The 22,345-nt window shown below is 48.2% G+C and overlaps 1 protein-coding gene across 2 annotated transcripts in view; it reads right to left on the minus strand.

The window, feature by feature from the left end:
• The window catches only part of LOC119461826 (uncharacterized), a 370,449-nt gene that overhangs the window by 85,048 nt on the left and 263,056 nt on the right, over positions 1-22,345 (minus strand). The gene's annotated exons all lie outside the window — the stretch shown is intronic.

Consider the following 22,345-nt stretch of genomic DNA (forward strand, 5'->3'; position numbering starts at 1 on the left):
GCTGTCCTGGTCTTCGTCCGCAAGTCGCGCCTCCCATTGCCTGATAAAATCTTCTGTTTTTAATAGTGTGGAGTTTATATGTGTCGGTCTGTTTGGGCATATCGACGTGATGTGCGGTAACGTTGGCGTGTCCCCGCACCACGGGCATTCGTCAGTGTATCGTGCTTGGTGAATACGGCTAAGTGTATGTAGATTTGGGTATGTGTGTGTTTGAAGTCGGCGCCAATTCGTCGCCTGTTGACTGTTTAACTTTGGGTGAGGGCGTTCATATTGCCTCCGCTCCTGTCTTTGGTGTTCGAGGATGTCGCGCGGTGTAGAGGGAGGCTCGTCACTGGGTCGGTCCGCAGCTCGGATGCTTAGTACGCGAGCTAGCCGGTCCGCCCCTGTGTTGCCCTCCATGCCCTCGTGTGCGGGGCAGCAAGTGATGTTGTGGAATCCGGTAATTTGACTCCCTATAAGTTTTAGTACTAAGCGCGCCACCGTCCCGGAGAGATACAGGCGACAGGCGGTTAGTGAGTCCGTGAGTATGGCAGCAGACACAAAAAAAAATATTTCGCGGGAATCAATGAAACACGCGTACGCACACAAGCTCAATTGAAGTTGCAATTGGAATAACATGAGACGCAAGAGTATCGGCAACCGCCAACGGAACACCACCACCAGATCGGTAATTGATTGATTTGCGGGAGCTCCGGCTCACGCACACCGTGCCGATAGAGTGCAGTGATCGCCAAGGTCTATAAACGCCTTCCTTGTACTCGGGGCCTTCCCCTTGCGGCACTCTGGCTCGCTCCCCGTGGATACTGAACGAGCGTCTTTTCGGGCACACGTGGTTGAGCTGATCGTACCCCTCAGGGAGTCGGATCCTCTGACCCGCGCGGTGGAGCACCGTGAGACGGAGACCACAAATGCCGAAATGACAAGGGTATTAAAAGTGGATGAAAAGAACACCTTGCTGCAGGTGGGGACCGGACACACAGCCTCTCTTCATCTGCATACATACATACATACATACATACATACATACATACATACATACATACATACATACATACATACATACATACATGCATACATGCATACAGGCATACATGCATACATACATACATACATATTTATAAACATGTTAACATCTAAGCCCCGTTTTAGTTCACATTTTATTCTACAGCGGCATACCCTTAAGTAGTACCACAACTCATAGCGCTATAATAAAATCAAAGAAAACAAACGTGACGTTCCAATAGTATCTATTGGACCCAGTATCTATTCATCTTTTCTTTTCAAAATAGTCATAGAAAGTTATATTTAAGCGCCTTTTCAGTGTCTGTACTAGACACAACATAATAACCACTACAGAGTATGAACTCCAGAGTAGCTGAAAAAGTTAGTACTCTTAGACCAAAAAGAATACATTTTGGAAATTTTCGACCTAAAAAAGACACAGTTCACAGTATAGCTGTGGGCATTACAAAACATTTGATGATATCAATAACAACATATTTTTCGATAAATTAAGTCACTGTGGATCAAAAGAGCCCACGTTAAAACTATCTTATTGTTATCTTTCGCGTCGTAAACAGTTCGTATGAGTTAATAAGCATGCTTCAGATGAAAAGTAAATATTTGTTCAGTATCGTAAGAGCACAATGTCTTTAATATTGGTACATGCCGTCACACATGACACAAATGGTTTCCAGCAGAACGTACGGACACGGGCAGAAAGGGACGATGACACACGCTGGACTAGCAGCTGAATGTTTATTCTTGGTTTCCCACACCTTTTATAGCACAAGACAGCCAATGCTTCTTCCTTTTGTCATGGCGGTTATGCATCTTGGAGCGAAATATTGTCTATGCGCAAGTAGCTTTCTTCTTTTTCTGTTAGTAGTATCGATGGTGCACTGATGCATGATTGGCCGCTTCTGTCAATGGCCATGGCATCGAAAATTTTGCGCGTCAGCTTGTGTTTACTTTTTTCTAAAGCCTTGATGTCGTAAAATTGTACGGTGCAATGGTGCTGGCGATGATCAAAGGCGATATCCCAGCGGAGATTCCTTCTAAAGATGCTGCACGCTCTCTTGTCCTGTCACTGACACACCTGCTTGTTTGTCCTATATATCCTCGGTGACGTGATAAAGATATATCATACATCACCCCTGTTTTGCAGGTAGTGTACTTCTTCTGGTCGTTGATTCGCGGCTCGACGTCCAGGATCCATAAAGGATCGAAAACTCGGAGGCCGTTATAAACTACCTTCATACTCATGGTTCGACGGTCTCGGCAGCTTTTTCTGTCGACATTCAAGACATGTACTACTCCGTTCCCCATTCAGGTATGTTGGCTGTGCTACGAGCAACAATCGAAGAGAAAGGCATTGTACCATTCCAAAATAATGCTGACGTTCCCTTAGACAGCTTCCTCGAGCTTCTGTCATCCTATCTTAATGCCAGTGTCATTTGTGTTGGAGAACAGCACTGCATTCAAAGAAGTGGAGTGTGCATCGGCTCACGAGTCGCACCGTACTTGTGTGACCTTTTCCTCGCAGCAGTTCGCAGAAGAATTGAGGATGCTTTAAAAAACAACCACGTTCTAGCAATATTTCGCTACGTGGATGATTTTCCCGTGTTATGCAAAACAGCAGATGAACCACAGTTAACCAAGTGCAGGGAAGTTGTCCTGACTACATTCCATAAAGCATGTCCGGATCTAAACTCCACCTTTGAAATGCCAGAAAGAAAAAAGAATGAGGTTTCTTGATTTGGCCATCGCTTTCGAAACGCAGCGCACATGCTGGAAGTACGAGACCTGCTCTTGCAACGGGTTCCCGCCATATGATTTCGACCATTCCAAGAATGTAAAACGAGCCATCGTGACCACGGTGCTACAAGACGCCCTAAAGAAGTCGTGTCATCAACTCATGGAAGACAGCTTCATGCACCAGGTAACCAGGCTCAACAACGCTGGCTATCCGAAAGGCCTGCTTACAGCAGTCGCCGAAGGGTTGCTAAAGAAGATGAAACCCCTGAAGAGCAAGCCTCAAGAAGAAGAAAAGAGTCTACAGAAAAGGAAGAAGGTCGCTGTTATGCCTTATGCACATGGCCTAACCAATAAGCTAAACAAGATAGCCGGAAAGGAAGGCGTCACGGTTGTATGTTCAGCACGAAACAAGGCGTATTCAATTTGTGCGCGAGTCAACAATGACCAGAAAAATAAGCAGTGCACAATCAACCACCATTACCTACCTGCAAGACGGGGGTGATATATGATACACCTGTTAATGTCGACGAAGATATATGGGACAAACAGGCAGGTGTGTCGATTACAGGAGAAGAGGGCATGCAGCATCTTTAGAAGGAATCCCCGCTGGGCATCTCGCTTTTCATAATCGCCAGCACCATTGCACCACACAATGTCACGACATCAAGGTTTTAGGAAAAATAAAGACGAGCTGACGCGCGAAATTTTATAAGCCATGGCCACTGACAGAAGTGGGCAATCATGCATCAGTACACCATCGATACTAATAAGAGAAAATGAAAAAAAACAACTATTTGCGCAAAGACGATATTTCGCTTTAAGAGACGGATAACCGGAATGACAAAAAAAGAAGCATTGGCTGTCTTGTGCTATAAAAGGAGTGGGAAAGCAAGAACAAACATGCAGTTGCTAGTCCAACGTGTGTCGTCGTCCCTTTCCGTCCGTGTTCGTACGTTCTGCTGGAAACCATTTGTGCTATGTGCAAACAACGAGCCCAGGCAGACACTATTCTGAAGTCACATATGAGTCACCCGCTGTGGCACGTACAAGCTTGGGGGTTGGAAGAAGAAGAGAACGTTTTTCCTTCGCCTGTTTCCGGTAAAGACGCGGACTCTTGGCTCTGTCTCTCGTTTTGCCCGTGACATTACTGGTGGAGTTGCTGGGTAAATGCACCTTCGCTCCTAAGTTTCCGCTGTCACTCCTAGTACCTTACAGACAGCCACAGCTCCCACAGCAAGAAGCAGTCGCCGCCTGCAAGGACTACCACCCGAATTCGGTCCCTTGTCATCGAGACTGGAAATAACGATGTCAACGACCACTACAAACCAGGCGAGCCAAACCCACGACGGCCAGTCTTCTCTCCAGTATGTTTTTCATGCGCCACAGTAACCCAGACCATTCCGCGGAGACACTTTTCAGGCTGTTGAAGACTGGCTGCACCACTTCGACCGGGTTACAAGCATCAATGAGTGGGATGATGTTCGCAAGCTTTGGTGAGTTTATTTCACGCTGGAAGACTCTGCGAAGACGTGGTACGAGAACCATGAGGGCTCCTTTGCGACATCGCAAGAGTGTAACCGACAGCTCCGCGATGCGTACGCCGAAAGAAAGGGGAGAGCTGAACAAGCCATCTCTTCTAGGAACCAGCTGCCCAACGAGACAGTCTCGACGTTTGCCGAGGACATGTTTCGTCTTTTCAGACACGCGGACCTTGCAATGTCCGAGGAGAAGAAGGTGCGACATTTAAGGCGTGGAATCAAGGAACAGCTTTTCGCCGGACTCGTACGCAATCCACCTACAACCGTGCCCGAGTTCGTGAGTGAGGCAACCACGATGGAGCGTACTATCCAGCGGTGGTCGTCACTGTACGAACGCCACGACATCACGGCTACTGCATGCTCTCTTGGGTCCGACAGCGAGAAGCAGGCCCTGGCAGACTTCATACGAAGCGTTGTGCGTGATGAACTGCGGCAACTCCAAGCAGTGGCACCAGTGGGACCCCAACCACCTATGACAGCACTTGCGGACGTCATCTGTAGTGAAATCTGACAGGCGATGCAACTGCTCGCACTACCAAAACCTGAGGTCCCCATGCTAACCTATGGGGCTGCATTGAGGGCTCCTGCGCCACCATCTACAGTGCACCAGGCTACGCATCTGTTCCCGGACACCTCTTCGTATCCGCTACCCCGCTCAAGGCACCCGAACGTACTATCGACCAAAAAAGTTTACAGACCAAGGGATCTGACAAAAAGTTGATTATCTCCGTAGCCTCAAAACGCAGCCTCGTATTCCCATTACCAGCCTCTACTGGTATATGCGAACAGTGTGATGTACGGTTTTACTGGTTACTTTAAAAGGCTGCTCGGATATTTAGTGTTTTCTGAGGTCCCGTGGTCCGCAAACTTTTTTTAGTCGATGGTACCTACGTATCAATCACCTGGCTCACGACAGAGTGCTAATAAGGCAAGTGTATGGCGCAGGTCGGATGACCGTGCGCTCTGCTTCCACTGTGGCGAAGCTGGTAACGCGTACCGCGACTGCCAGTACCACCAGCTAGGTCTCCGCGGCTTCCACCCTGACGCGTGGTGCCCACGCCATGGTATGCGTCCCCGCGAAATCGAAGCGTATCTGACGGGCCAGCGAATTCATTCGACTGTTCAGTGCCCCCAATCGCGATCACCATCCCCTCGCCGGTCCGTGTCACCTAGCTTGCCCTCGTCGTCTACGCTCCCCTAAGGAACCGGTCACCCAGTCCCCACAGGGGAAACTAGGAACCGCGACTTCTGGGGATGAAGTCGCTTTCCAACGAACATTCAAAGAAGCTCCCTCGACGCAACGGCCCGATGACGACCGCACAGGTATTTCTTAATTTTCCGACACTACTAAGATTATTCCTGCCGACATCGCCGTATTTGTTGATAATCATGCTGTCACTGCCCTCATCGACACCGGTGCCGATTATTCAACGAGAGTGGCGACGTGGGCTTGTTGGTCTGTCATCATGGAATGGTAATTTGGAAGCGCATAAAAACAGACACGAGAAGAAACGAAGACGAAGACAAGCGCTTGTCTTCGTCTTCGTTTCTTCTCGTGTCTTTGTTTTTATACGCTTCCAAATTACCATTCCCGATTATTCAGTTATGAGCGGCGAACTGGCATCTAAATTGTGGAAAGTTACCATGCCATGGCAACGGCCCCAGTTACGCACGGCAGGTGACCATCTGGTGATGCCAACTGGAATGCCCACGGCACGTACTCGAATCCGTGCGTCGACGTTCACAGGGTCTTTCCTCGTATTACCTGTGTTGTGTGCCGCCGCCGAATAATCCTTGGAATGAACTTTCTTCGTGAATATGGCGCAATCATTGACTTACGTGAGTTGTTGGTGTCGTTCGAAGACCCTTTTCCTTGTGAAGCTGACAACATGCCCCAATTACCGAAGACCGCGCTACGTGTGTCCGATGAATCCGTGACTGTCCCCTCGCAGCAGCGTCTTTGTCGGTGTGGAATGTGAGCAGGACCACGCTGTAATTGGGGAGGCAAATTTGTCTTTCCTTCTTGCGCGACAAATCTGCGTTACCCGAAGAGTTATTCAGCCTTGAAACAGACCGGCTCACCTGCTTGCCACGAACTTCAGCGATGAATATCGTCATCTTACAAGACGCACCGCCATTGCATACTTTGCGGAAATTGCCGAGGTGAACGGTCCGCCAGTATTAGCTGCTCTTTCGCCGGGCGGCCAGTCTGCCAAGGCGTTCGTGAGCACTCTCGATGTGAACCAGAGTCTACCATCAGAACAACGACAAAGGCTTCTCGATGTACTCGGTTCTTTTCAAGATTGTTTCGCTACAAGGACGAAGGTTAACCAGACACCGCTTGCCAACATCGCATCATAACCGAACCTATACTGAAACAACAGTTGGGCAAAATGCCTATGGGGCGTCGCAAAAGGAACAAGACGCTATACGTCACCAGGTTCAGCAGATGCTTAAAGAGGATGTCATCCAGCCATGAAGCAGTCCCTGGGCTTCTATTTACATGTCACATGATACTGCAGACCTCATTGGTCCAAACAGGATGGGCAAAAGTAAAACATACAATATTCGGAACGCCAAGAAATAGTTGTGCAACTCAATAAAATACAGGTTTGATCATTAACAGCAAACAGGCCGAATATTGAAAACAAGAATAGTACACAATTATACAATGTTAGCAATGGCATTTACAAAATTTTCATTTTGAAACATCTTCTGGTAATGAATTCCATTATGTGATTGTTTGCGGGAAATATGAATATTTATATTCATTTTTCCGAGCAAAGTAGGGGGCTCAGGTGAAATTGTTAGGGGCGGGTTTTCCGTGTAACTGAGGGCGTGACGTGAGGGTCTGGAGAGATTCCAAATTTCCTATGAAGAAAGGAATGAAGAAAGCTTAACCGAGAAATTTTTCGCCTTATGTGGAGGGGCTGAATTTGGTTAGCTGCATTACAGCAGATGGAGAGTCAGCACTTCGAAATTTGTTGCAGATGAAATGCACTGCATGTCTCTGCAGTTTTTACAGTTCTCAAATGTCTTTTTTGGTATGTGGATCCCATACTATTTTTGCATATTCGCCAGTTGTGTTAGTAAAGAAGCAAGATGGTACCTTGCGCTTTTGCGTCGATTATCGAACATTGAATACGATCACGAACAAAGACGTTTATCCTCTGCCCCGAATAGATGGCTCCTTGGATCGTATACGCAACTCTCGATACTTTTCTTTCAAGGATTTACGCAGTGGCTACTGGCAAATCCCAGTTGACGCGCGTGATCGCGAAAAGACCGAATTTGTTACTGCTGGCGGCCTCTACGAGTTGAAGGTGCTTCCTTTTGGGTTATGCTCAGCTCCAGTTCCTTTTCAAAGAATGATGGGCACGGTTCTCTCTGGGCTGAAATGACAATCGTGTCTCGTTTACCTAGGTGGCGTGGTGGTCTTTTCGGACACTTTTGAACAGCCCGACCAGCGCCTTCAGACAGTTCTTGAGGCAATTCGAACCACTAGACTTTTTCTAAAACCCGAGAAATGTCATTGTGGGTACGCAGAACTGAAGTTTCTAGGCCAAGTTGTGAGCCATGACGGCATCCGCCCAGACCCCGAGAAGACGAGCGCCGCCACCGCATTTCACGCGCCAACAAATAAGCGCGATCTACGCCGATTTCTGGGGCTCTGTGCGTAATATCGACGCTTTATCAAACATTTTTCTAAAATCGCTGAAGCGCTAAACCAACTTATGAAGTAAGGCGTCCCGCTTGTTTGGGGTCAGGATGAGGGCCTCGCCTTCGATACCATCCGAAACCTTCTCCAGGCCCCACGTGTACTCAGTCGCTTTGACGAGAACACGGACACGAAGTTGCACACAGACGCCAGCAACGTCGGCCTTGTAGCTATTTGGCTCAGTGGCAAAATGACGTAGAGCGTGTGAGTGCCTATGCGAGCCTAACGTTATCCGCTGCCGAGAAAACTACTCTGCAACAGAAAAAGCCGTTGTCTGGGCTGTAACAAAGTTTCGGCCATGCTTGTTCGGTCGCCCATTCAGAGTAGTCATCGACCACCATACTTTGCTGACCACCATACTTTGCTGGCTCGCGAATCTCAAAGATCCCTCAGGTCGTCTGGCTCGACGGAGCTTTCGACTGCAAGAATGTGACGCCACATCGTTCACAGGTCAGCACGCAAACACACCGACGCTGACTCTCACGTAAACCAGTCGGAAGTGCCCCCGCTGACCTTGAAGAGAACGACCGTTTTCTTTCTGAAGGTATCGGCAACTGACTTGGCTCAAGAACAGCGCTACGACTTGGAACTCAGCCCCCTCATTGACTACCGGGAAGGGCGCAGGTCAAGTCTTCCTCAAAGTTTCACACGCTCGTTAGCCTCATTTTGTTTCTCAGATGGCGTCCTTTATAAGAACTTTGACCATACGCAAGCTAGATTCCTGCTAGTTGAACCAACCTCTCTTCGGGACGATATCTTACATGCCTGCCGCGACGAACCATCGTCCGGACGCCTAGGCTACACACGCACGTTGGAACGAATTCGCCGCTCTTACTACTGGCCACATCTCGGAAAGACTGAAGCAGTATGTTCGCACATGTCGCGACTGCCAACGCCGTAAGACTCCACCTGTGCGGCCAGCAGGACTGCTACAACCAATAGCAATACCGCAGCTGCCATCTCATCAGATTGGTACGGACTTTCTGGGATCAGTCCTACGTCTTCATCCGGCAATCGGTGGATTGTGGTCGCTACCGATTGCCTAACACGGTACTGCGATAGAAAGGCACTCCCGAAAGCTACCGCAGCAGACATCGCAAATTTTTTCGTGGACAGCATCATCCTCCACCACGGAGCGCCAGCGGTCGTCATTACTGATCATGGGACAGCTTTCACCGCCGAGATGCTCCAGGATGTCTTGAGGCTAAGTGGCACTGCAATTCGCAAAACGACGGCTTATCAGCCCCAAACAAATGGACTGACTGAACACCTGAACAACAGAATCGCGGATATGCTGTAAATGAATGTGGCCATTGACCACAAGAACTGGGACAATATCCTTCCTTACGTCATTGCGTACAGTGCCGCAATTCAAGAAAGAACTAGATTCGTCACTTTTCGCTAAGTCCACGGTCAAGAGGTCACCACGATGCTCGACGCCATGCTCCTTCCCGCCAACTTGTGAATGCGGCCATCTTCACCAAGCGCGCCGCGGATGCCGTCAACTCGCGCGATGCCATATTCAGTGTCGCCAAACCGCCGATGCACGCCGCTACTAACTTCACCTCCGAGAGGTTACCTACTATCCAGGCGATGAAGTGTGGGTGTGAACGCCCATCCGACAGCGCGGCCGGTCAGAAAAGTTGCTGCGTCGCTACTTCGGTCCCTACAAGGTTGTACGGCGAGTCAGCGACGTTACCTACGAGGTTCTCCCAGAAGTCACCTCAAGAAATTCCCACCGGCTTTCTCAAACTGAGGTCGTTTATGTTTCAAGACTCAAACCACATTTTTCGCGCCGTGACTCAACCGAGTGACCTAGTCGAGTGACTGTACTACATTGACGACTTAGCGTCGTTCTCCTTGTTGTTGTTGTTGTTTTTTTTTGTTAGTTTTTGTTGTGTCCTGTGTTTTTTTTTTTTTTGCTTTCGTTCCTTCTTTCACAGCAGCAGATTGTTATTTCGCATTACGACACATATCTTTCGTTTATATTGTCACCTAGTTGTGATGGTAAAGAAAACAGTCGTAAAATTGTGTATGACGAAACTGGTTGTTTATTGGGCGAACCTGTGCCCACAAAAGCAAGCTACACTCAAAGCACAACGATAGCGGCGAACACAGTCGGCGATTGTCGAAAATATGATCAGCGGCGAAACACGTCGGCTTTTATACATGCGTCATCGAAGGTTCCAGATTAATCCCTGATGCCCGCGGGTCTTCCAGAAAGTTCTAGATAATTCGCGTCGGTCATACAATCAGATAACACAAGCTTCGGTGAAAACAGGCAACGGAAAGAAGCATCGATAACGTTCTAGAAACTTCCGATACAGGCGCGTCCTGCGCCGAGCGATAACGATAACATTTGTTCGCCGGTGGAAAGCGGCCACCGGTGAAAGATAAACATGTATACGTGTCAATATTGTAAGCCTCATTTTAAATTTTTTATTACCCTCATTTACAGCATTGAAACGATGCTTCTTTAGGAGAGGGTGCAATGGCACGTGCCGTCACATACGAGCTGTGTTGTACGGAACGGCGTTCCTGGAACTAGCTCCTTTTGGGAGGACCGGAGGAACGCCCCGGTCGGTTGAGGGTCGGGGGAACTGTAACGGTAACTCGTTAGGTTTGCGAAGGAACGGCAGAGGGAACGGCGTTCCTTCTGTAAACGTTCTACGACACTGAACAAACGCACGCACGTACGCAGCACATCATGCAGGGCCGATGGGCGACCGCGTGAGGCACAAAGAATTAACGCTTGCTTGTCACGTGACTATGGTGCATTTACTTTGCGAGTTATCCATCATATTTTTTTATGACTAGGCTTCAAGAATGTCACGTGACGCTCCCTCCTGTAGTTTCTTTCCTCCATGCCGGCCTGTCGGACACTAACATCGAGATGTAACTCTTGCAGAGTTCAAACAAGGGTCTTCACTAAATTGCGAATATCTATTCTGAACATTTCTTTTTCCTCTCATGCTGCAATATTGAATCAACATTCATTAAGCGCGCCTATGTATTGTTCCTTTCTATGCGGTTTCTTGTGCAAAAAATTTAATTATATCCTCCTAAGGCCCCTTGTACAATACATTGCACATTGCCTTCAACTTTTTTTCGAAATTCACTCGGAAGTGATTACGCAAAATATTCACTCTCGGTATGAAGCACTGTGCATGTGTAACTGTAAAGAAGTGGTTTACTCATATTCTTGTCATCCGCTTTCGAAAAATTTGTCAATAAATTTGTCTAGACCTCTGTGTCGTCCCAAACGGACGAAAGACTTGGAGGCGTGTTTCAGAGTCACCGAGATTGCGTGAAAATACCGTACGCGGCAGCAACATGGCCATGTACTACACGTAGTTCCATCTCCATTTCAGCGTTTAAACAATGAAATGCAGTTTTGAAAACTGCTGACACGAGGAGATGATTGAGATAGTCATTTTTTCACGTAATGGAGACAGAGGTTTTGGCATCTATCCATAGTATTCAAATTTAAAAAATTGTTTTTCAAGTTCATCACATAACAGTTGACAATAAAAACCACCTTGAAGAGCGATTATATCCCGTTTTTGTGTTCGGGCCTCAGGAGGATATTGGTGCATGTGAGTAACTTTTTATTTGCAGATCTGAAGCGCAGTATCCCGACTGCGCATTTGAAGACCGAAGTGGAGAGTGCCATATGTGTTGCACTTGTGATATACCAGCACCAAAGTTGCACTTAGACATGTCTAGAGTATGTCCGGTGCTGCCTGAAAAAAAATTTGTCTAGGAACCTTTCTTTGGATTCTTTTTATCGCCAGATAATCTGCCGCCGGCGATGTTCAATTTCGTACAATATACCTAGTTCGATGTGAGTTTTAAATTGCTCACTTTATTTCGCCGCAGGATTATCCGACAGCTTATTTTAATTTAAATAAATCAAGTGTAACGTTAATGTAAGGTCACGTTCCAGTGTTAGAAGTGCAACTGGAACGCGTTCCTTTCGCAATAAAGTAACTTGTAACGGGAACTCGATCCAAGATTTGGAAGGAACGATGAACGAGCTTTCGTTCCTGTTTTAGAGGAACGTGTACAACACTGCATGTGAGCTATCCGCTGTGGCACGTACACGCTTGAGGGTTGGAAGAAGAAGAGAACATTTATCTTTGGTCTGGTTCCGGTAAAGACTTGGTCTCCTGGCTGTCTCTGTTATTTCCCCCGTGACAGTATATTGTTACGGGGAGATCTACAGAAAAAGGGGTTTATTTACCCTAAGTACAAGGAGGCTAAAAGTGGGGCAGCAACAACACAGATGGCGGACGATAGATCTCACTCTTTCCTCCTCTTGTCCGCTCTGCACTTCAGCATATTTTTCTATACCCACAGGACAACTGGCTCATAACACTACCCTCCGGCGGCAAAAGCACCTATTCGGTGCAGGTGAACAAAGCCTTCATGAAAAAAAAAATTGCGCACAAGGCATTAAGAGGTGTCCGGGGCACGATACAGCTTCAGACGGACAACGTGAGCCGGGATGACAAGCAACAGGTCCCGACCGTCAGGGAGTAAACTGCGACTATATAACGTGTCATTTTGGAGCACAAAAAAGAGGAGGGAAAAATCAGGAGCATCGGAGCGCAAATGTTTCATGATTTTGAGCACAGACGCGTCAAGGCGTTCGGCAGCGATGTGGAAGAGTTGAGAGATGAAAAGAACACAAGTGCTGGAGTCACTCAGGCTAGTGGCCGGTGGATCTCGAGGGCATCGGGAGAGACAGACGGCAGCCTGGTGCAAGCGACCAGACTTGTAAAGGCCGGTATATGAGTATTCTTGAAGTCATAGTGCCCAACGACGAAGGCTACCAGTGGGGCCTCTGAGGGCAGACAACCAGCAGAGAGCATGGTGGTCAGTAATGACGATGAAGGGTCGGCCGTAGAGGTAAGGGGGAAATTTGGCGATGGCCCAAACAAGAGCGAGGCTCTCTCACTTTGTGATCGAATAGTTTCGCTCAGCAGAGGAAAGAAGGCGACTGGTATAAGCAATAACACAACTCTGACCATGCTGTCGTTGGGCTAAAACTGTGCCGATTGCGTGGCCACTGGCGTCGGTATGGATTTCAGTGGTGGCCGATTCGTCGAAGTCAGCCAACACTGGTGGTGATGTCAGTAGTGCAATCAGCTGTGAGAAGGCGGACGGTTGTTCAGGACCTAAGAAAAAGACGTGTCTTTCTTAACAAGGCCGTTTAGGGGGCGTGCTATTTCTGCAAAATCTTTCACAAGCCGCCAAAAATAAGAACAAAGGCCAAAAAAAGGAACGGACGTCCTGAGTAGAACGAGGTGTGGGAAACTTGGTAACGGCGCTAAATTTTGCAGGGTCTGCCGTATACCTGTAGCATCGACGAAATGGCCAAGTACAGTGATCGCTCCGTGGCCGAAGCGGTATTTGGCAAAATTAAATTAAAGACCTGCATTGCGAAGGACTTGCAGAATAGCCGAGAGCCTATGTAGAAGACGGGAGGACGTAGGCACGAAAATTATGACGTCATCGAGATAGCACAGGCAAGTAGACCACTTGAAACCGCAAAGAAGGAAGTCCATCATGCGTTAGACTGTTGCAGGGACATTGAACAGGCCAAATTGCATAACTATGAACTGGTAGAGCCTATCGGGTGTTATAAAGGTGGTTATCTCCCTGCCTTTTTCGTCAATGGCGATTTGCTAATAACTGGACCGAAGGTGCACAGAAGAAAAGTACTGTGCGCCATTCAGAGCGTCGAGGGCGTCGTCAATTCGCGGGAAAGGGTACACGTTCTTCTTTGTAATCTTATTTAGATGCCGACAGTCGTCGCACAACCACCGGGTGTCTTTTTTTCTGACAAGCCCCACAGGGGACGCCCAAGGGCTCGTAGATGGTTCGATCATGACCTTAGCGAGTATTTTCTTGACTTCCGTTTGGATTACACGGCGTTCAGTCACAGACACTCGGTAGGGACGCCTATGGATGGTAATAGCATTCCCGGTGTCAATGCGATGAGACAACTTATGTCAGGCTGAGATAGGGCGAAGCAAAATCGAAAAGTCGCAGTAAACGGCTAGCAAGCGACGAAGGTCGTCAGACTGAGCAGCGGGGAGGTCTGGGGCAATCAGTGCGTCAACATGAATGTCAAATGGAGTCCTGGGGCGGTATTCTGTAAGAGTCTACCTAGTGGACTGTCCATTTCGGCTGCCGATGATTGGCTGCTGCTTGGCGTGCAGGAAGGAGACTGGCTGGCACCTTCCAGCACATCAAGCAGCAGCCAATCAGCGACAGCCGAAATGGACAGTCCACTAGGTAGACTCTTACAGAATACCGCCCTTGGTGTCAGGGCTTCCAGAAGACTGCGGAGCATCGATAGTAAAGGCCAGACGGCCATGTGCGTCTAAAGTTGCTATGCTGCCCAGCGTGATAGATTGGGGAAACTACTCAGGTGTTCGTCCAAAGTTAGGAATAGGGATACATGCCCGGTTCGCAGAAATAGTGACAACGGAGTGAGGGAACGCTATACGCCTTGTCAAAAGAGCATCTGGGAAGGAGAGATCACATTGTCGCGGTGGTGATTCGGTGCACGGTGAGATCGGGCATAGATCGAAGGGAGTGTTGTAACTGTAGAAGGCCAGAAGAGCAGACGATGAGGGCTGAGTGGGGTATCTGAGGTCAATGTGACATACGTCGCGGTAGCTGGTCGAAGGCGACAAATGAACGCGGTCGTGATTCGGTGGTGAGATCGGGCATAGAAGGGAGTGTTGTGGCTGTAGAAGAGCAGTCGATGAGGGCTGAATGGCTACTCAGGAATTCATGGCCGAAAATGACTTCATGTGGACACTGGTGCAGAAAGGTGAATAGAACGGAGGCCTCGTGGCTAGCGAAGCTCAAACGGAGCACACATGCCAACGACGCAAGGTGTACCGCCGTCGGCAACACGAACGACACTCGACGTGGCGGGCGTCCATACGTGTATTTAACGGGGGGGGGGGGGGGGGGGCAGGGGAGGGAAGGGGCACTTACTGCACCCCCACTGTCAAAAGCGGGGGGGGGGGCCTTTGCCCCCCCCCCCCACTTTTGAAAGCGGGCGCTGTCAGCTGCACACTGGAAACTCCAACAAACCTACAGATGAAGCTAAATATTCTTTCTAAGTAGAGTCACCACGTACGTAGTGCTTTTCTTTGCTACGTACCCCTGCTGGGGCAGCGACGATTGCCTTTCGTGCCTCCTATAGAGACGCGCTGTAGCCAATGACGCGCAGTATTCGTCATAGACGCTCGCGTTACAGAGGAGGCCTGGCGCTGGGAAGTTCCCGCCCTAACAAATGGCAGATTGCACTACCTGCATCATGCCCAGTTTTTGGGAACCCTATATCCAGCATGCGTACGATGGATAACCGGTAGACCATTAGAGTTACAGAATGGGTACCAAGGGAAGGGAAGCGCAGTCAAGGACGGCAGAAAACTAGGTGGGCTGATGAAGTTGAGAAACTTGCAGGCGTAAGTTGGAATCAACTAGCGCAAGACAGGGGTAATTGGAGACCACAGGAGGAGGCCTTCGTCCTGCAGTGGACATAAATATAGGCCGATGATGATGATAATTATGATGATATCCACCATTTGAAAGCACAATCAGCTTGCTATATTTAACTTGCGGGCGAGGGCGACGTGCGGATAAAGTTTTCTGATCAGCCGCGACCAACGAGTCGTTTGCCTTACGGCATGAAATCGTTGGATTATCAAATGCTGGAACTATTCCATCTCCGTCAAGAGATATCCTACATAGCGATGCAGTCTCAGCATGTTATTTCCATCAAAAATCTAATTAAGCCTCTTACAGGTATAACTGTCGAATTTCATTGTGTAATCACGACTTGTGATAAATATGTTCGGGAAATGACCTTAGTTGAACGGGCAGCGCCATTTGACTGAATTGAATTTGAGAAGACCGATTTCAATTTCTTCTAAAGGGCACGTGTCACTTCTGACTTTGTCGTTTTCATTTTCAGGCTGCACTATTCAGGCTGCACTATAAGAGCTACACTATTGCTTGCTTCCCAGCAGGAGCAAGAACAGTAAATATTTTTCATATTTTGAAGAAATGAGGACCGCTTTTTGGTGACGTGTACGAAAAACGTTAACTGTGTAGGTTGCTTATGTGCTCTGAAACAGTTACTAAATACTGGCTTTCTCCCAATTTCTATGTTTTCGACATGGCATTTAGTTGTTGTCCCCTGGTTTCCTCGGTAAACTATGAGGGGCACGGTGTTTATGCTTATTCAAAGTACGAAACAGTGTTCTGTGTGACGAGCGATAAATGTTTATTCTGTGTAGGTTCTTTACAGCCTTTGTAGAAAGTAACTCATGGAAGCGTTCCATGGTGTCATACAGCCGCCAATCGACATGTTTTTCAGAGTCCTAAAACAACAGCACGAGACACTGACTTAAAATTCCGTAAAAGTGGAGTGAAATTTAAGCACAATGTGTTAGTGAAGCTCTCATTTTCCTGCTTTAAATGCAATTCATGCAGATAATTACTAAAGCCTCTTTTGTTCATGTGTTTTTGTGCATAATACGAGATTCGTAGTTTGTTTCTCCGGTGTCCTCAGTGAGCTAAACAACACATCTTGTTTATTTCTGAGGGAAATTAAGGGCATCGTATGGGTGATGTGTAAGCTATGCTCTAAATCGGTGCGTTAAATGCGTTTTTTCCTGTAGAATACGTGTGCAAGTAGTCCATAGCGTTACTAGTCTGTTTTAAGAGCGCTGTAGCACTTGGACGGCTGCTCTGGTATAGTTACAACTACAACTGAGATCAAATTACGAGAACATAGGGGTAGCAATGCGACAAGATTATCGGCCATAGAAAAGGCGTGTTGTTGAAATACAGCTTTAGAAATTGTAAGCGAGTATTCGAAATATCACACTGCCGTTATTACCTAGCTTTCCCAATGTCTCAAGTACCTCTGCGTTTTAGTTATTTTATGCTTTGAAGGAATGGGCCTCATTTTAAGTGGAATTTGGGGTGTAGTTTTAACCTTTCTGGCTGAATTAGAGGCGTTACGAATAATTATTCAACCCTCCTTTTTTTTCTTCTTACTTTTTTATGCTTGATATTAGGTTCACCTGGTGTCCTCACTGAACTAAAGGAGGCAGCTTCTTTATGTGTGGTGACTGTAAGGACACAATTATAGGTGATGTGTAGGTAAAGTTAAAAATATAATGGTAATTGGGGAATTTCGCAAATAAATTACGTATGCAAAAACCATAGAGTGTTATGAACGTGTCTAACGGGCGGGAAAGACTTGAGCCCGCTGCCGTGACAAAATTATAAAAGCCAACCAGACCAAATATAGCGTAAATTGGTGTTACGTTATCGAAACTCTAGATGGGAAGTTAAATGCTGTTAGATCAAGCCACAGCCGTTGCAAAAAAAATTCTTATTCAAGTGTGAGAGCGTGTGATACGCAGCTATCAGCTATGCTTCCCAGTGTCCCGCGATAGCTGTAGATTACAAACTGGCTTATATATCGTGGAAACAGGAGGGGGGTCATGGTAAGTACAATGTGTGAGAACATTTTTGCGCTCCTGTCCACTTAGACGCGTTGCAAATAATTACTCAGTAGTTGTGCCCCCCTATTTTCATGCATCATAAGACGTTCCTACTTGGTTTCAACAATGTCCTCGCTGAACTAAACAAACTTAGTTTATAGTTGTCGAAAATAAAGGGCACGTTATGGGCAATATGTAGGACAACTTCAGACAGGGGATTAATTATGACATTTGTAATAAATTACGCATGCAAGCAAACCGGAGCTTTGTGAATGCGTTTTATGAACAAAGCAGAATTTATCCCGCTTCCCTGGGAGAGCTGAGAACTCAACCGATATCAAATCTAGCAAAAATTGAGTTGCAAGAAGTAAACGCAAATTCAAATTATTTTTCCAGCCCCCATGGTTCACCAAATGTGATTGATAAATGGGTCTATGTCTGTTAAAATAAAAAATAACTGACAGACGCTTTGCCAGCTTCACTCACTCATTTTAATAGTAATTCGCGATATATATATATATATATATATATATATATATGCTTGGGTACGCAGGAGACAGTCTACACCCTCAGCAAGGCAACGGTCCTTTCTCTGCTGTGGGACCTTGCCTGCGACTGCCCGAACCTTAGCAAGCAGCTCGTGCTGCTCGACACATGGCGGTAGGCTGTACTTGGGTCCCTTACTTAGCAGGGCGTGCATAGCCGGTGGTAACGTTGTGCCGTCCTGGTTCCACGCCGAACTATTCTGAGGAGACGCCATCTTTTTCTTCGGGAGGTGAGGTCTCCCCAAGTGCAGTAAAACTCAGTCAGGCGTGCAGACATGCTGGACAGAGTCCGTCCGTCTCTAACGCCTTTTCCTTGTGTACGCGTCCTTGTGTATTCGCTGGTACCCACCTTTTTCAAGTGCAACGGGCAGTCAGTGCCAAAGATAGCATGGATTTTCACTGACAATCAACGCTATCTACCATCGTCAACACGCTCGCATCTCCGCGCATGCTGCCACAGGGCACGCCAGCACCTTCACCATGCGGTTGTCTAACCACTCTAAACACTGACGCGCATAATGCAATGTGTAATGCATTATGCGCGGTCGGTAATGCATAATGCAATTCGTCTGGGTAGCGTGGCGTTGCAATTCCCAGTGTTGTTATCCGTACAACTGCGAATGTAAACTGTAGTGTTCTACGATATTTATGTCGTGCGCCGTTGTTCTATTGTGTACACAAATGCGGAGCCTTTGTTCTATTGTGTGCGTAGATGCGCAGACAGTTCCATTGTGTAAGTTGGTTTTTCTGCAGTGCGTTTTCAGCGCTCACGGACGAATTAGTAAGACATAGAAAGCTTTGATTTAAAAAAGTTTGGTAGATATCGAGAACAAGCTGGACGTTCTACGCGCATTCGAAGAAAATTTCTCCTCCAAAATCAGATTTGTTCTATGAATACCGCCATCCATTCGCTTGAGCAGAGAATTGCCGTACTTGAGAATTGCAGCCGTCTACCGAACCTAATTATTTGTGGCCTAGAAGAAATGAAAGAAGAGACAAGTGAAAAACTTGAACACGCTGTCAACAAAGACATCATAGAAAGTATTCTTGAGCTGGAGCCAGTTCAAATTGAACGATTTGATAGATTGCGCAGATACGGCCCAAACAAAACAAAGCCAGCTATCTGAAGCTTCTGGATTCTAGGCGCAAGGGGGGAATTGGGGAGAATGGTTTTAAGCTCAAGTATACTAAGCCGGCTATAGGGGAAGATTTTTCTCGCAAAACTCGTGAGACACGAAAAAAACTTTGGCACAGCGCCAAACCAAATCTAGATAAAAAAGAAAAGGTTTCGTTAGCATACACCAAGCTTCATATTGTCACGTAGTAGTGACGCTGAAGTAAACAGTCGTGAAACTGTGTATGACAAAACTTATTCTTTATTGTGTGAACCTGTGCCCACAAAAGCAAGCTGCACTCGAAGCACAACGAAAGCGGCGAACACAGTCGGCGATCGTCGAAATCTGATCAGCGGCGAAACGCGTTGGCTTTATACTTGAGTCATCGAATGTTCCAGGTTATTCCCTGGTGCCCGCGTGTCTTCCAGATAACATAAGCGTCGGTGAATACAGACAACGGAAAGAAGCAACGATAACGTTCGAGAAACTTCCGATACATGCAGGCGCGTCCTGCGCCGTACGATAACGGTTAACATTTGTGAGCCGGTGAAGAGCTGTCACCGGTGAAAGATAAACAAGTACACGTGGCAATACCCTCCCCTTAAAAAAAACATCGTCCCGATGCTACTAACGAACACGAATCCGAAAACATAAACCACGCGTAATAAAGACAATAAAAATAACAAAGCAACGAAGTACCTAAGTTCGTCAGCGGGCGTAGAAAGGCTTAAGACGCACCACGTGGATGACTTCGGGTCGTGCGCGGTGCCGCTGTGACTGCGAAATGCCGTCTGGCACGACCTCATAGTCCAGTGCGCCAATCCGTCGGATAATCTTGTAGGGTCCGAAATAGCGTCGTAACAGTTTCTCGCTACGTCCTCGCCGGCGTATCGGAGTCCAGACCCAAACACGGTCGCCGGGCTGCTAATCGACGTAGCGTGGTCGAAGATTGTAGTGTCGGCTGTCGGTCCTCTGCTGGTTCTTGATGCGCAGGCGGGCGAGCTGTCGACCTTCTTCGGCACGCTGCAAATAGGTGGCAACGTCGAGATTTTCTTCATCGGTGACGTCCGGTAGCATGGCGTCAAGCGTCGCTGCCGGTTTCCTTCCGTATACCAGGTTGAACGGCGCCATGTGCGTCGTTTCTTGCACGGCCGTGTTGTATGCGAAGGTGACGTACGGATGGATGGCATCCCACGTCTTGTGTTCGACGTCGACGTACATTGCCAGCATGTCGGCGATGGTCTTATTTAGGCGCTCGGTGAGGCCATTCGTCTGCGGGTGGTAGGCGGTGGTCCGGCGATGGCTTGTCTGGCTGTATCGCAGGATGGCTTGAGTTAGTTCTGCCGTAAAGGCCGTGCCTCTGTCGGTGATGAGGACTTCTGGAGCACCGTGACGCAGGAGGATGTTCTCAACGAAGAATCGGGCTACCTCGGCGGCACTGCCTTTGGGCAAGGCTTTTGTTTCGCCGTAGCGGGTGAGGTAGTCCGTAGCTACGACGATCCATTTATTCCCGGACGTCGACGTCGGAAATGGCCCAAGTAAGTCCATCCCGATCTGCTGGAATGGTCGGCGAGGTGGTTCCATCGGCTGTAGAAGTCCGGCTGGCCTTGTCGGCGGTGTTTTGCGTCGCTGACAGTCTCGGAATGTCCTTACGTAATGGGCGACGTCGGCAGAGAGGCGAGGCCAGTAGTATTTTTCTTGTATTCTCGCGAGCGTGCGGGAAAAACCGAGGTGTCCAGCCGTTGGGTCGTCATGGAGAGCTTGCAGAACCTCTGGACGCAATGCTGAGGGTACCACGAGGAGGTAGTTGGCTCGGAGAGGCGAAAAGTTCTTCTTTAGGAGAATGTCGTTTTGCAAAAAAACGACGCCAATCCTCGCCTGAACACCGTCGGCACAGTGACGGTCTTGCCTTCCAGGTAGTCTACAGTGCTCCTTAGTTCCGGGTCGGCTCGCTGTTGTTCGGCGAATTCGTCGGCACTGATGGGTCCCAAGAAAGTGTCGTCATCCTGGTCGTCCTGTGGCGGCGGTTCGACGGGGGCGCGAGACAAGCAGTCGGCGTCAGAGTGCTTTCGGCCGGACTTGTATATGACGGTGATGTCGAATGCTTGAAGTCTCAGAGTCCATCGTGCGAGGCGACTTGAAGGATCCTTCAAGTTAGCTAGCCAACACAAGGCGTGGTGGTCGCTCACAACTTTGAAGGGCCTGCCATAGAGGTAGGGGCGAAACTTTGATGTAGCCCAGATGATGGCGAGGCACTCCTTTTCTGTTGTGGAATAATTTGATTCCGCCTTACAACCCTTTCTAGTCCGTGAGTCCTCTGCACAAGCACGGCGCCGAATCCTACGCTGCTTGCGTCGGTGTGGACTTTGGTATCGGCGTTTTCATCGAAATGCGCAAGTATTGGCGGCGATTGCAGGCGTCGCTTCAGTTCTTCAAATGCTTCGATTTGCGGCGTCTCCCACTTGAACTCGCCTTCGGCCTTCGTGAGGTACGTCAGTGGCTCGGCGATCCGTGAAAAACCCTTGACGAAGCGCCTGTAATAGGCGCACAGGCCAAGAAATCTACGCACTGGCTTCTTGTCAGCGGGCGGAGGAAAGTCAGTGATGGCCGCCGTTTTCTGTGGCTCAGGGCACACTCCAGACTTGTTGATGACATGGCCCAAAAACAAGAGCTCCTCGTATGCGAAGCGGCACTTTTCTGGCTTCAACGTGAGTCCGGAGGTCTTGATAGCTTGAAGAACTGTTTCAAGGCGCCGGAGGTGTTCCTCGAAGCTTGAGGCAAACACAACGACGTCGTCCCAATAGACGAGGCAAGTCTGCCACTTCAAGCCTGCCAGTACTGTATCCATGACCCGTTGGAAAGTCGCAGGTGCCGAGCAAAGACCAAACGGCATGACCTTGAACTCGAACAGTCCGTCTGGTGTTATAAGGGCAGTCTTCTCCCGGTCTCTCTCGTCGACTTCGATTTGCCAGTAGCCGGTTTTGAGGTCCATCGACGAAAAATACTTTGCGTTGTAGAGTCGATCCAAGGCGTCGTCAATCCGTGGGAGAGGGTATACGTCCTTCTTCGTGATTTTGTTGAGGCGACGATAATCGACGCAGAAACGTAGGGTTCCATCCTTCTTCTT

The sequence above is a fragment of the Dermacentor silvarum genome, chromosome 8 (genome assembly GCF_013339745.2).
Source record: "Dermacentor silvarum isolate Dsil-2018 chromosome 8, BIME_Dsil_1.4, whole genome shotgun sequence".
NCBI classification, from domain to species: Eukaryota; Metazoa; Arthropoda; class Arachnida; order Ixodida; family Ixodidae; genus Dermacentor; species Dermacentor silvarum.